Source organism: Aythya ferina (assembly GCF_964211825.1).
Source record: "Aythya ferina genome assembly, chromosome: 2".
In the NCBI taxonomy this organism is placed as follows: domain Eukaryota; kingdom Metazoa; phylum Chordata; class Aves; order Anseriformes; family Anatidae; genus Aythya; species Aythya ferina.
In genome coordinates, this window is record NC_140297.1 from 33741860 (window position 1) to 33755551 (window position 13692).

The following is a 13692-nucleotide window of genomic DNA, read 5'->3' on the forward strand; positions in this document are numbered from 1 at the left end:
CTGGCTCGGGTCCTCCCTTAGTTTAAGATGTTTATTTCTGTGCTACACGCGTGCGGTGTTAGCCTTTGGATAGCGCTATAAAAGGAGGTGATGTTACTTCAAAATGTCCCAAGCCTCCCGAGTCATAGAATCATAGAATCATAGTCATAGATCATAGAATCATTAAGGTTGGAAAAGACCTCCAAGATCATGTTGTCCAACCATCACCCTACCACCAATGTCACCCACTAAACCATGTCCCTAAGCACCAGGTACAACCTTTCCTTAAATGCCCCCAGAGATGGTGACACCACCTCCCTGGGCAACCCGTTCCAGTGCCCAACTACTCTTCCCGTGAAGAAATGTCTCCTCATTTCCAACTTGAACCTCCCCTGGCACAACTTGAGGCCACTTCCTCTGTTCCTATCACTAGTTACCTATGAGAAGAGGCCGACCCCCAGGTCCCCAAAGCTTCCTTTCAGGTAGTTGTAGAGAGCAATAAGGTCTCCCCTGAGCCTCTTCCCCAGACTAAACAACCCCAGTTCCCTCAGCCACTCATCACAGGCCTCGTGCTCCAGGCCCTTCACCAGCTTTGTAGCCCTTCTCTGGGCACACTCCAGGGCCTCAATGTCCTTCTTGTAGTGAGAGGCCCAAAGCTGAACACAGTACTCGAGATACGGCCTCACCAGAGCTGAGTACAGGGGAGATCACCTCCCTGGTTCTGCTGGCTACACTATTCCTGACACAAACCAGGGTGCCGTTGGCCTCCTTGGCCACCGGGGTACACTGCCAGCTCATGTTCAGGGGAGCATCAGTTAGCACCCCTAAATCCTTTATCTTTATCACAGAATCACAGAATTTCTAGGTTGGAAGAGACCTCAAGATCATCAAGTCCAACCTCTGACCTAACACTAACAGTCCTCCACTAAACCATATCCCTAAGCTCTACATCTAAACGTCTTTTAAAGACTTCCAGGGATGGTGACTCCACCACTTCCCTGGGCAACCCGTTCCAATGTCTAACAACCCTTTCTGTAAAGAAGTTCTTCCTAACATCCAACCTAAAACTCCCCTGGCGCAACTTAAGCCCATTCCCCCTCGTCCTGTCACCAGGCACGTGAGAGAACAGACCAACCCCCACCTCGCTACAGCCTCCTTTAAGGTATATGTAAAGAGCAATAAGGTCGCCCCTGAGCCTCCTTTTCTCCAGGCTGAACAAGCCCAGCTCCCTCAGCCGCTCCTCGTAGGACTTGTTCTCCAGGCCCCTCACCAGCTTCGTCACCCTTCTCTGGACCCGCTCAAGCACCTCGATGTCCTTCTTGTAGCGAGGGGCCCAAAACTGAACGCAGTACTCGAGGTGCGGCCTCACCTGTAATTTATCCTGCAATTTTTATCCTGCAAAATTTATCCTGCAATTTCCAATGGTGCAATTTCCAGTGTGGCTATAACTAACTTCGCTCTTGTGTTTAAGGCACGTTTTTAGAAGTCCCCCTCCCTTTCCCTTTCATGCATCTGAACATTCCTCCCATGGTGACGCTGAGGAGTGTTGTTCACGGTGACAGTATTGCAGACACACACACCTCTGCTGGGGCTGTAGCCAGCTGCTCCTCAACCATCTGACCAAGATGGCAGCTGCAGGCGGCTGACAGGTAAAGAGCCCTCTCGGAGTCAGCAGGGAAGTACCTTCAGCATCTCCAGTGCCATGAAATGCGTGTCTTAACCAGTCTCTCCCTGGGATTTGAGAAGATAGGAGAAGACTCAATGGCTCTCTGTAAACCAGGGGATGTCAGGATAAGGTTTGGGGGCATGTTCCATGGTCAAGTTTCTGTCTAGCAGCATGGGGGTGTGCTTCCACAAGCCCACTGGTCTGGATATTTAGACTAGGAAAGTGAGGCATTCATCTGCCCTCTAATCTAGCTGAAGTAAGCCTATGATTAGCCTATGATTAGGCTTATGTCCATCTTAGAGGTTTTGCATTGATAAAAACAAATCCTATGAACTGACTGTGTTCTTCCATGGCTTGTCTTCAAACCCAGTGGTGAATTACCACACTAAAAATAAATTCAGTTGTTTTGACTATTTTAATACTTTCTGAACACTGTAGAATTATGTTATAAATAATGTTTTAATTTAGGGGATTGCTCCAAAATGCATTGTGCAGTTTGCCTGCTATCATGGGTTCCCAGTCCTGGCTGGGTATTTTAAATACTGTTCTGTAAATATTGACTTACAATAAAAGTCAGAGAAAAGTAATTTTCTTGTGAGAAAGTGAAGGACAGATGAGAAATTATCTTTTTCTGCCCTTCTCTGCACAACCACTCTAAACCGTGAAGGAAGAGCTGCCACATTTGCCTCTGTGCAATATCTGATCCACAGTGTAACACCCACTAATAGATTCCCAAGGTGGACTACCCATTGAAGTACTTCTACGCCTTTATATTCTGGCCATGTGGAGAGTATTTGTTAGAAATGAATGTGAGGAAAGTAGTTACATGCAAACAAAAAGCGTTTAGCCAAAGCAGGCCATTTAAATAGTGGCTTGCATTGCAATATCCACTATAGAGGCACCTGCAGTTGTCACTCAGACTGCAGGAACAAGAAGCTTTGTGGATAAGGTGGGGAGGAGGGAATTCAGTAGCAGATGAAATGTGGGAATTATGTATAATATCAGCAAAACTGAAATGAAGACTTCTTAAATTATGAAAGAATAAAAATCTCTTGTGTGATGCGGAGCTCACACGTTCCTGAAAGATGTTTGGTTTATGTATTTGATTGCTGACCCTGGGTTTGGTTCTTTTGCTTGTCCTTAGCAGGCTACATTATGAAGCACTGCATTTGTTAAAAGCTGTCAAAATGCTATCTTGAGTTCTGAACAACAGGTTTGAAATGATTGTGTTGACTGTCCCACGCTAAACTAGAGTGAATAAAATTGCATTCTGTTACAATAGAGATGTGCAGCCATTATGCTGTTACAAATACATTATGAACCACCTGGTAATATCTTGTGCTATTTTATGCAATTTGGTGCTTTGTTTCTCTTTTTCTGTTAACTTTCCACTTCATTTTATACTTTCACAACCATTCTCCTTCCCAGCATTTTCAAGCCCTTTATGCCAGCTGTTGCTCTTTACGTTGCTCTTTTAGAAATGAGGTTTTGAAAATTGCCCTAGTTTAATTTGTCTGAGGTTGTACTGCAAATACTTATCGTGGATTTTCTGTCACTGAATTCCTGCTAATTTTCTTTCTCTCTTTTCATATTTCTTCAAAGTTTGTTTTTCTAATCCCCACTACCTTTCACGTTTTTGCCCTGCCTGTGGAATCTCATCAGGTTCAATCTCATGAGGTTCAGACAGATTCCAGGTACTCTTCACCTTCAGCCATATATATATTAAACCTGATTTTTTTTTTTTTTTTTTTTTCTTTTGCAGTGACCAGGTCCAGAATAGCTTCTGACCTTGTTCATCATCCTGTGAGAGCATTGCCAATAATGTCTCAGTCCAGGATTTCAGACTCTTAAACTGTATGATCAAACACCTAAAATAAATTCTATTTCAGGCTGAGTGAGACCATTATAACTGGACTATAACTTCCTGCATGGAACAAATATGGACTGAAGGAATTAATAGCTGCTCTGAATATGTATCCAGAATAACACTTCCATCAGTTTATGTGGACCACGTCACTAACATGTAGATGCACGGTAAAATTACAAGATAGGACTGACATCTCTACAAGTGGCTTTGTAAATGAGAAATTTGTTTGCATTTAGTTTCAAGTGAATAGATACTCTTATAGGCTATAATTCTGGACTTTAGTGCTGTAAATTCACCAAGCTGGGTAAACACAAAAATCAGTTGTCACTCCTGAGCGCTGTTTTCACTGCCCCCTCCAACAGTCCCTAATTTGGGGGCCATTGTAATCACGACTGGGGGTTTCACTCCTATCTTCCTGCCACCACATTTCTCTGAGACCTGTCAAGCATTTTAAGTAGCATGCACTTTCCCACACTTCTCAATGAATGCTGACATACCTACCTTAAAAGGATTACTTTCTGCTGAGAGGAATTGTAATCCTCTTTTCCTGCTCTGCAAATCCTCTAGTAAGTGTAAAAGAAAGGCCAAGATCTGTTCTGCTGTGCAGGGCAATTCACCATCTCAGAAGGTATAGAAGAAAACAACAAATCTGAGATTTACTTGTGGTCACGCTTTTCCAGAAGCTGTGTGCCTGAGTATTAACTCATTGACATTTTCCATCACTGTTTTTGGTTCTTTGATGTTTTCTGTTTTAGTTTCTAATAGCTATATGAATACACACACCATTGCTACACGAACGGTGCTCAGGACAAAGCAGTTCTCTCAAATGTTGTCTACAAAGAGCTACAGATGCTGAACTGCCTTAACTTGAATCTAGTTTTTAATATGATATATTCTCTTGATAAACCACAGAAGCATAACTTCAACGTGCAAACGAAAACTAGGAATTTTCTGAACTGCTTGAAGTCAATGTGGGAAGTATCTTCAAAAGCTAGTGTTGAAGATGCTGGTGGTGACTTGTGCTCCAAGCATGGGGTCTGAGTCAGTGGTAGCTGACACAGGAACATGAACGCAAATGATCCTGTTTCTTTGATTTCCACCCACCCATCTCAGAACCTTTCCTCATACCTGTTTGCTGTTGCAACAAGTTGGTTTGTGGGTAAAGCTGAGGGCAAGGTTTACATAACCTTACCGTATCATCTGATACTGAAGCCTCAGGTTATTCTGTTGCAATAGTGACCTGAATAGTAAGAACATCTTCCCCATGCTTTCTTGTATTTCTTTTAGAACAGCTGTACTGAGGTTTGAGGGTGTGTAGGGGTCACCAATAAAGATTTCACTGTTGAAGATTTCATTTTCTTCTTTCAAATTTTAAATGGATGCTTTGTTTCCAGTTTCATTCACAAGTAGATGAACCAGGTTAGTACCACCTTTCCCCCTTTCTAGTACAATTGGCCAACAGCTGTACTCACTGGGTTGATGAACATCAGCTTCCATGTTCCTCACAGGAGGGATTTTCCTTTCTAGTACACTACTGCTGCAGCAATAAATAACTAAACAAATCAATACAAAAATCCATGCTCCAAGTTTGTTGGACCATCCTCAGCATTCTTGTCTTGTTCTAATTCTACAACTCTCAGGTCAAGGTAGTCAGCCACGTATTAGTCCTTCTTAGTATTAATCCATTGATCCTAGATTTCCTTGTTGATATTTGCATGTGTCAAATGTTTTTAGTAATTCTTCTCCGTATTTCAGCCCACTCTGACTTATGGCTTCTTCCAAACTGCCCATGACAGAGTTGTGTTAATTCCTCCTTGCTGATTCTTCCTTGGGTGAATTCTTCAGCATCAGCAGAGCCAGGCCATTTCAATTGGCTAAGGGAAATGCCCTTCTCTCCCCTACTTTCCCAGCCATTCATCTGGGACAAATGAGCCTTATTGTTTGGAGAAGTGAGCTTTGGATTTTCCCTTCAGAGGAAGTGTTGTTTTGTATCACGTGAGCTGGGATCATCTGACCTTTCCCCTCCTGCTTTTCCACGGGTTAAAAAAAGGCCAGGAGCATATGGCAATGTCCCATTTCATCTACATTCTCTAGGGGGTTCTCTTCCTGATTCTTTTCCCTATGATCCATCATCCTTTTTATTTCTTTTAGAGGCTGATTTGTCAGTTCAGTAAATCCTGCTAAAGATCATTGTTGTTAGCAAACTCCAGATTAACCAAAGTTTGCCTGGCATAGATTTCCTCTGACAATCTGCTGTCACTCTTCATCACTTCTTGGGACACTTCAGACTTATTTCAGTACTTTCAGCAAGTTCAGTTTCAGTTTCAAATACATGAGTCAATACTGAAGTTTTGCAAGTAATTCTACAATCTGACATAGGGATTCCCTCAATTCAGTTACATCATGACTCAATGGATTTTTCTCCTCTGCTTCTGGATCTTGCCTAGAAATTACCTACATGATTTAAGCAATGAGTTAAAAGCACAGGCAATTACAGCTTGTTTCATTGAGAAGTAGAAAATGAAGGAGTATGATAGGTATTTATTTGATGCATTCCCATATACTGACAATGGGCTTAGAGACTCATTTCTGCAATAAAATAGGAAAAAGAAAAAAAAAAAAATGGACTATTTTATTCTGCACAGTTCCAGTCCCTCCATCCCATCCAGTTGTCTGCCCAAAACCAGAGTTTGCTTTCTTTTAGCTTCCATTCAGGCCCAGCGTCCTTGCTGCTTTCTACATCTGAAACCAGTTTCAGTCTTGGTCTTGTGCTTGTATTGACATTCCTGGGAAAGCCTCTCTTCTTTCCTCCTCAGATAATTTTTGCAAAGGCGTTTCATATGAGCAACACTTTGGCAGGCGGCCTCTATTGTGTTAGTTCATTTAATCCCTAAAAGGCTTAATCACTTCTTTTACATAGTATGCCTAGAATCTACCTAGAGGACTCGTCAGCTTCAACCCGCATTAGATACACTTAATAGCAGTTAGTGGTATCACATCATATACTGCGTCATGGTGTAAGTTACGGTGCCTCTGAATATACTATCTCCACACTACTGCTGAGAATACAGCGAAAGGAGAAAGGAAGAAGTTTTTGCTGTCCAGGTTATTTATGTTTCACCTGAAGGAAGCAGTTTCTCCATTCTGAAATCTATTCCCTTCCTTTCCCTGGCCCCCTCTTGGAGGGCGCATAGGAAAAATAAAGTATGAAAGCAGTAATGGAATATTACAAATTGTACTGCACATTGAATAATATATAATAAACAGACATATCATCCACGTCTAAGCCACAAGGGTAGAGAAGCAAAGACAAAGGATAAGGCATGAGAAGGTAAAAGCTTTGCCTTCCTGTGATACAGTGTTGCACCATCTGGATTCCTCAAAAAATCCTAATTATGTGATACCATTTTGCTTTTCACAGCCACTAAACAGAAAGTGGAGATTAACTTATTACCAGGAGTTGCTATCAGTGCACCACGTACTAAATCTATGCAGCAAGAGGAAAAGGAGCCAAGGTAACATGCCAGAGAGGATTGGACAAAATGTAAACCAGAGCTGGGAAATCAGACCACAGCAGCACAGATCCTGGAGGTGAAGAGAAGTGAGAGATGAAAACACAAAAGCAGAGCACAGATCTTTGCCTCTCCTCCTCTCTGGCAGCCAAAGCGGCGCATCTCTTGAGACACCTAAGAGGATTCAAGCCTAGTCTGGACCATGCCACCACTTTTCCACCTTGATATACAGCCAGATGGAAACTCACACTGGAGACTGTCCTATCTTAGAGATCTCTGTGTGGGACGAGTGCTCTCCAGTTCACCCAGCTTCCCCTGCCAGCAGGGGAGAAGGATGACCAATATCCTGCCTCATGGGCCACAGCACTTTGCTCTCACAGATCTCTAGTTGCTTAGGGAATGCATTGCTTTTGTCTATTTGACTGTGCTTTATTTTCTGGCAGATGGGCTATTCCTCAATAAATGCTCCTGTGTGAGAGAGGGAGTCTCTTAGCGAAATCATTTTATTAATGGCTTGCATTTAATTCCAGCAACTAGAATCGAAGTGACTATACTCAGCAGTCAGAAACATTGGCCCTCGCCCAGCTTTTCAAATACGTCTTTAATTTGAAGGGGAAAAAAATGGTACCTGTGCTAATGCAGCTTCAACTCTTAGCCTTGTCTTGTGGGAACAGCCTTGTTTCCCTCCTTCTCCTGGATGTGGACTGAATTCTCGAGGTGCATCCGCAGACTGTGGGCTCTGGCCTATAGAAGCAGCATAGCTGACACTTTCCCCTTTTCTTCTCATAGGTTGGGCAGGATCATTGAGTGACATTCTGCCAGCACCACACATCTGCTCAGGGCATTGTAAAACCTTTAGCTGGATGTCTGCAATTCAAGCTGATCACCATGCCCCAAAGAATTAGATGGTAAAAAAACTACCAGCATGCAAAAAAAGCTGTATCTCAGGTATTATTTCATGGCACTTTGAAGCTGGCAATGGGCAAGCATCCATAAACTTCTCTCAGCTTTCCACCAACACCTGTACAGCATCTGTGTGAGGTTCTTTCCTGCTGGCATTCTGCAGAGAGAAGCAGATAATGGGCTCATGTGTGCCCTCAGTGGCCCTATCGCAGCTCGCTGAAAGCCTGCAATTATTTTGGGAATACTGCCCTTCTTTTGCCACCTGCAAACAAACTGAAGCAATAACTCCCCCCCAGCAAGCATCCATAACTATGGGTTTAGTGGGTGGCTTGCCAGTTGCAAGCTGATTAGCCAGGGATCTGCAGCAATCTGGCCAGTCACCTTCCACTTCTGGCCCTGTCCACCTGAGTCTGTTACAACCATGTGGGCCAAAATAAGCTCCTCACCCAGCTCCAGAGGCATCATCTACTCATGCAAAACATCTAGGCTCATTGCCAGGCATCCCGTGTCTTGCTGAGGGTGCAGTCTATGACTGTAGCCTGTTGGGCTTTCCAGTCAGCGAGGAGCGTTGCTACTTCTGCAGCTTAGTAAGGAGCCATAAAGCCTCCTTCAGGAAGAGTTGGCTAGAGCCACAGCACAAAAAAAAAAAAAAAAAGAATTTGCCACCATCTTTCTTGTACCTTATCACTGGAGAGACTGAGACTTGTGCTAGTACTCAATGTCTAGTAGACATGACCACCTGTTTTGGATCTACATTTTGTCACTGGCTGGAGCATGTGTTGCAAGCACAGGTCAGGAGAGTGCCAAAGTGCAACTAGGATAATTCAAATTAACTTTTTTCCTGTGCTTTATTCACTCTTCGTCTGCTAAAGGACCAAACAAGTGTTGTTACAGCACAGGAAAATTTATCAAGAAGCAGTGCATTTCATTAGAAAAGCAGGCTTTGAAAAGTAGACATTCGGCTCCCTGTTTCTATAGTCAACTATGTCATACTCCCTCTTTAATACATTGATTGAAATTCACTGTAAAAGGATTTCCAATGCCATTTTCCTAGAACACAGTTTCAAAATCTCAAAACTTTAACTTCTCAGGTGCATGTTAGAGAACTTTATCCTCTGCATTTAGAAGTGGCACAGATCAAGAGAATTTAGGTTCTACTATAGAAAACCTGGAAAATGCCGTAGAAATTAATTTCAATCCAACTTATACCCATGTAGCTCTAAGCACCTCCATGATCACTTCAAATCACTTTTAAGATAAAGCAAAAAGCTCTTACAAAACCACTACAAAATTCTGTGTTATTCTAACAATGTTTTAGTACTAAATTTTGAAAGGTGCTAACAGCACTGAATGCAAGAAGCCCAAACCCCTGCAAGACCCTGAGTGGTACCTAATCAGTGCCTGGTGGTGCTAAGGAGTAATACTGTCACTCACTGTCTGAAAAATAGAATTTGTCGATATAGTGATCAGTAAGTGGGAAGGAGGGGAAGTCACAGATTCAAGAGATGTCTTGATTGCATTTGTGCTCCTGAACTACCAAGATTTCCCTCTTAGGGACAAGGACAGGACGCATGGAGCAAGGGAAATCTTTTGATACCGTCTGTCGCGCTGCAACATCATTATTACCTGACTTTCTTTTGATACCAAGTTGTACCTAACCTGGGGTATAGCTGCCATACATGCTACTGACATCAATGGTGAGCAGAATCCTGTGGGAAAATGTGGGGGTGCTTTCTTTTACTAAAAAAGGGAGTGCAGTAGGATTCTCCACCTTGTCTCGTAAAGCACAAAACCAAATGCCTCATAATTCATTGTATTTTTAAGATCTTTTCCTGCCCAAGTCACTGGCTCAAGGAAGTCAAGAATGTAAAACTCTGGTATAGGAATAGCCTCCTTTCTTTTTATTTCTATGTATTGATGACTAGAATTACCTTCTCTATTGTATCAGTGCAAAGACTCTCTGGATCAGACCCTATCTTTAGTAAAAGTAAACAGCTAATTCATTAGTCCAAAGACTTATGGGCATATCTATTACAGAGATACAGCTTTATGCTACTGTACAATTAGAAAAGTACTCTATATTTAAGAGTCTTTATGTCATTTGTTAAGAACTCTTTAAAAAAGTTGTTGTAGGAGTGAACTCATTACAAATAAAGCTTGTTCCACACTTCAGAGGAGGGTAAGGTAGTAATTAAGTGAATTGTACATACCTCTCACCTGCCCTTACCAAAAGTATAATTCAAAGGATTGGTGAGGGAATGGCCACTCCCCCACAAACAGACAGAATCTCTTACACACTGTCTGGGGGCAAAACCCTGGCTCCAGGATGTCCTATCCTGTTCTAGCATCCTCCCTTTCCTTGTATCTCCCATTGAATCTTTGTGTTTCAGAGTTTGGAAAAAGAAGAAATCCCTTCTACTGCAGGGATGTAACAAGGGTTGCAATAAAAACAAGGAAGATTTGCAGATTCAGGAGAAGTCATGACCTCATCTATACTCCGAAATCACACCTTTCTCCCATAGGAGCGTGGGATGAATGTGCAGGGTAGGGGAAGCCTTTTGATACCACCACTTTCCCAGCATTAACAACACTCAAATGTCCTTGGTGACACCTCTCCCACATGCGCACACATGACACTGCACATGTTTCTGAGCAACTCATCAGGCAGCGGTTACTGGTTGAATCTAGAGTACAGAGGAACAGATAGGATAGGGAAATATTTTGAGGGAAACTCAAGCAGAAGTAAAAACCTGAAGAGAACAGTATGTATCCTTTGTGGTAGGCTCCTGCTTTGCCTACATGTTATAGCATTACATATGTCAAGTTATTCAGATTGATCCTTGTGACAGGGACAATATCCCCTACATGCTGAAACGGAGCCTAACAAGATAAGGCCTGAAGACATTCTGGCAACACAGTTAAAAAGCATATCTCCAGGTTGATTGGCAGAACATGGAGAAACAGATCACTGCTTACACTTCCCTCAGGAAGCACCTGTTTCAAAAGTGACAAGTCGGTCACTGAATCCACTAAATCCTTCAGGACAGAAGATGAGACCTTTCCTAACATCCCATAGCAAACAGCAACAGGAGCCTGATTTTTTTTTTTCTACAGGGACATGTGCCACAGGAAGGATGGTAATGGATGGTAATGCCCAGTACAGCTGATCTCTGGGACAGGCTCTGCATCTACTCTGCCCAGAGAAAGCAAGAACACAGTGGTGGGGTTGAGGAACAAACACTTACTAGCATCTCTGTGGAACCCAAACTCTTGGTGATACAAAATACTTATTCTCAGAGACATTACCTTCCTTGAAAACAGGCAGAAACACAAGGGAGAAAGTAGTCACATAGCAAATGGAAGGATGGGGGCAGGTTTGTGCTAGTGCTATGTCAGAAATGTATCAGCCCAGTGCCCTTCCCTCCTACTCCCATGGGTTCTTGGCAGAAGTTCTCCTTTCATCTTCAACACCGTTGATAGAGCTGAACTGAAAAAGTGGGACGTTGGCAAACCACAAAGATGAGTTCTCACATCCCAGCAAAGAGGAGGTGGTGATAGCCACAGCAGGAGGATTACATCTCCTCAGAATGGCTTGTCACCAGCAAAGCAGTGATTTGAGGAAACTCAATTTTGTCTACGTAATCTATGGGAGTTGTGCTAGCTCACAGGAGAGCCTGTCAGGAAGGAAGATTCCTTCAGAATAACCACCTACCTGATGGGGCAACTGTCACTAGTTGCCGTACATTTTCTCTCTGGTCTTTGCAGTGCTAAGATGTATTTACAACAAAGCTTGTTGAACACTGAAGGCATAAGGTGTCCCCCAATGGCAAACCTACATCATGTCTGCCTAAGGAGTTCAGTGCGATCCAAAGCAGCATGAGTAGCAACTCTAGTGGAGCAGAACTGGGTTGTGTGCCTAATGCAGGGAAGCAAATGGTATTTTAAACAGGATATTGAACAGATTGGGAGACATTAAGGTTTGTATTGGCCTAGATAGAAGCTTGTTCCTAAAAGTAAAGTTTCACTAGGATTTTGATAGAGATCCTTCAGGAGTCTATCTGACTGTCCATCTGTAAAATTCACATCTAAGTACTATCCCATCTTCTGCCTTTTGTCCATATCTGGGTGAGTTTTACTAGTTAGTTGATGGTTACCGCTTATTTTCAGCGAGCATTATATTTTTATGCTTTTGATAACCCAGAAGAAGGAATGATACTTTGTAGTCACCACGACCAATTGTTGCAAGTTACAACCCTGGTCTAGGTTGCAGGTCTAGGTACAAGGAATGCCTTAAAGACTCTTATTAGCATGCTGTAGCTCCGGCATTATTACTACAAAAAATCTTTTTATATGAAAAAACCTGAAATTCAATTGCCCTGAAATGCATTCTGCACCTGTACTTTAATGCCTGTATTTTACACTGAAACATGAGTTACAGGGAAATGTGAACATAATGTATTTGCTTGTTTGGTCTAGCAGGCAACTACCTTGAGCCAAACAAATAAAACACATTTTTAGAAAAGCCTTTTGCTTCCTGTAGAATACTGCTTTGTTTGCCATCATTGTTTGGCAAATAGGAAAGGGCTTATCTCTCCTTCCCAGAAACTATTGTAGCTATAGAAGAGCTCCAGAAACTTGTCAGTCTTTACTAAGAAAAAAAATATTGGTTTAGTAGCTCTTGCCAGGAAATTATCTGAAGCTTCAGAAAGAGAGAAGGTGTAAAAATTAGTTCACTGGACCATGTCATTCTTTCCTGGTTTTTAGTGTTCTGTTCAAATTCAAGGTTCTTATCAGGTGCATTTTCAAAGGCAAACTACACTAACCTTTAGCATTATACCGTTCCCATATTAGATATTTCTTGGTTAGCTACAAAATTAGTAGCTAATTTTGCCCCTCCAGTGCAAAATGTGCCATATTTTTGTTTGATTAATTTGTAATTAAAATGTAAGTGACTTTGTATGGTTTCTAGCAGATGGAAGTAAAGGCATAGCTTTGACCCTAGTTTTTGTTTAACCCCCTCCAGAGAAACATAGTTACTGTGCATTAATATACAGCCTTTCACCACCAGACCTGTTAGTGTACATTATGGACTAATAATAATAATTATATTGTCAAACAATTCAAACTGCGTAACAATACAAGCTCCTCTGAAATGTGAAGCGCTATAGGTAATGAAACCTACTTTTCTTTATACAGTCAGCTCAAACCTCTTTTTGAACAATCTGGTGTTAAATAAATAATGGGCCTGGTTGCCCCCTCCTCCAGGAGAAACCACAGGAGGGAGCCGAGTGGGAGGAAATCTCCAGGAAGTTTTTCCATGTTGAGACTGTGCCTAAGCTTTTCCCTTGAGATTGGAGTTGCTCATTCCCTGCATTGCCCTCTCCTTTTGTGCATATGAATGGATGTGTAAGAAGGCAACCCACCTGGAGAAGATTCTGGCGGAGGTCTCAGGCAGGCTGGGAGAGGGGAGGTGTGCTGTTCCTGGCATGGCCGTTGTGCTTGTGGTTCTCTGGGCACACAGCAAAGACAATCTTGAAGCATGGCATCATTACTAGCAGCTATTAGCAGCTGCTCTTTTTTAAGGGTGGCACCAAGTATGGTGACAGACAGGCATTGCATCCTCTCAGCTCTGTGGTGTGGCCCAGGCCATGTGGTAGGACTGGGACACTGTTTTGACTTTCACTGGTGTTAGTAACCCACACATTTCTAGAGCACCGTGTTACAGTTCTCCATGCCATCACTCAGCTCAGTAACTCATGTTCTCA

At 42.6% G+C, this 13692-nt stretch overlaps 1 protein-coding gene across 1 annotated transcript in view; it reads right to left on the bottom strand.

The window, feature by feature from the left end:
* Positions 1–13373, bottom strand: part of CDCA7L (cell division cycle associated 7 like) — a 30124-nt gene extending 16751 nt beyond the window's left edge. Inside the window, exon 1 of the mRNA XM_084507820.1 lies at positions 13351–13373. The gene's annotated coding sequence lies outside the window, so the exon portion shown is untranslated. The remainder of the gene's footprint in view (positions 1–13350) is intronic.
* Positions 13374–13692: the final 319 nt, after the last annotated feature.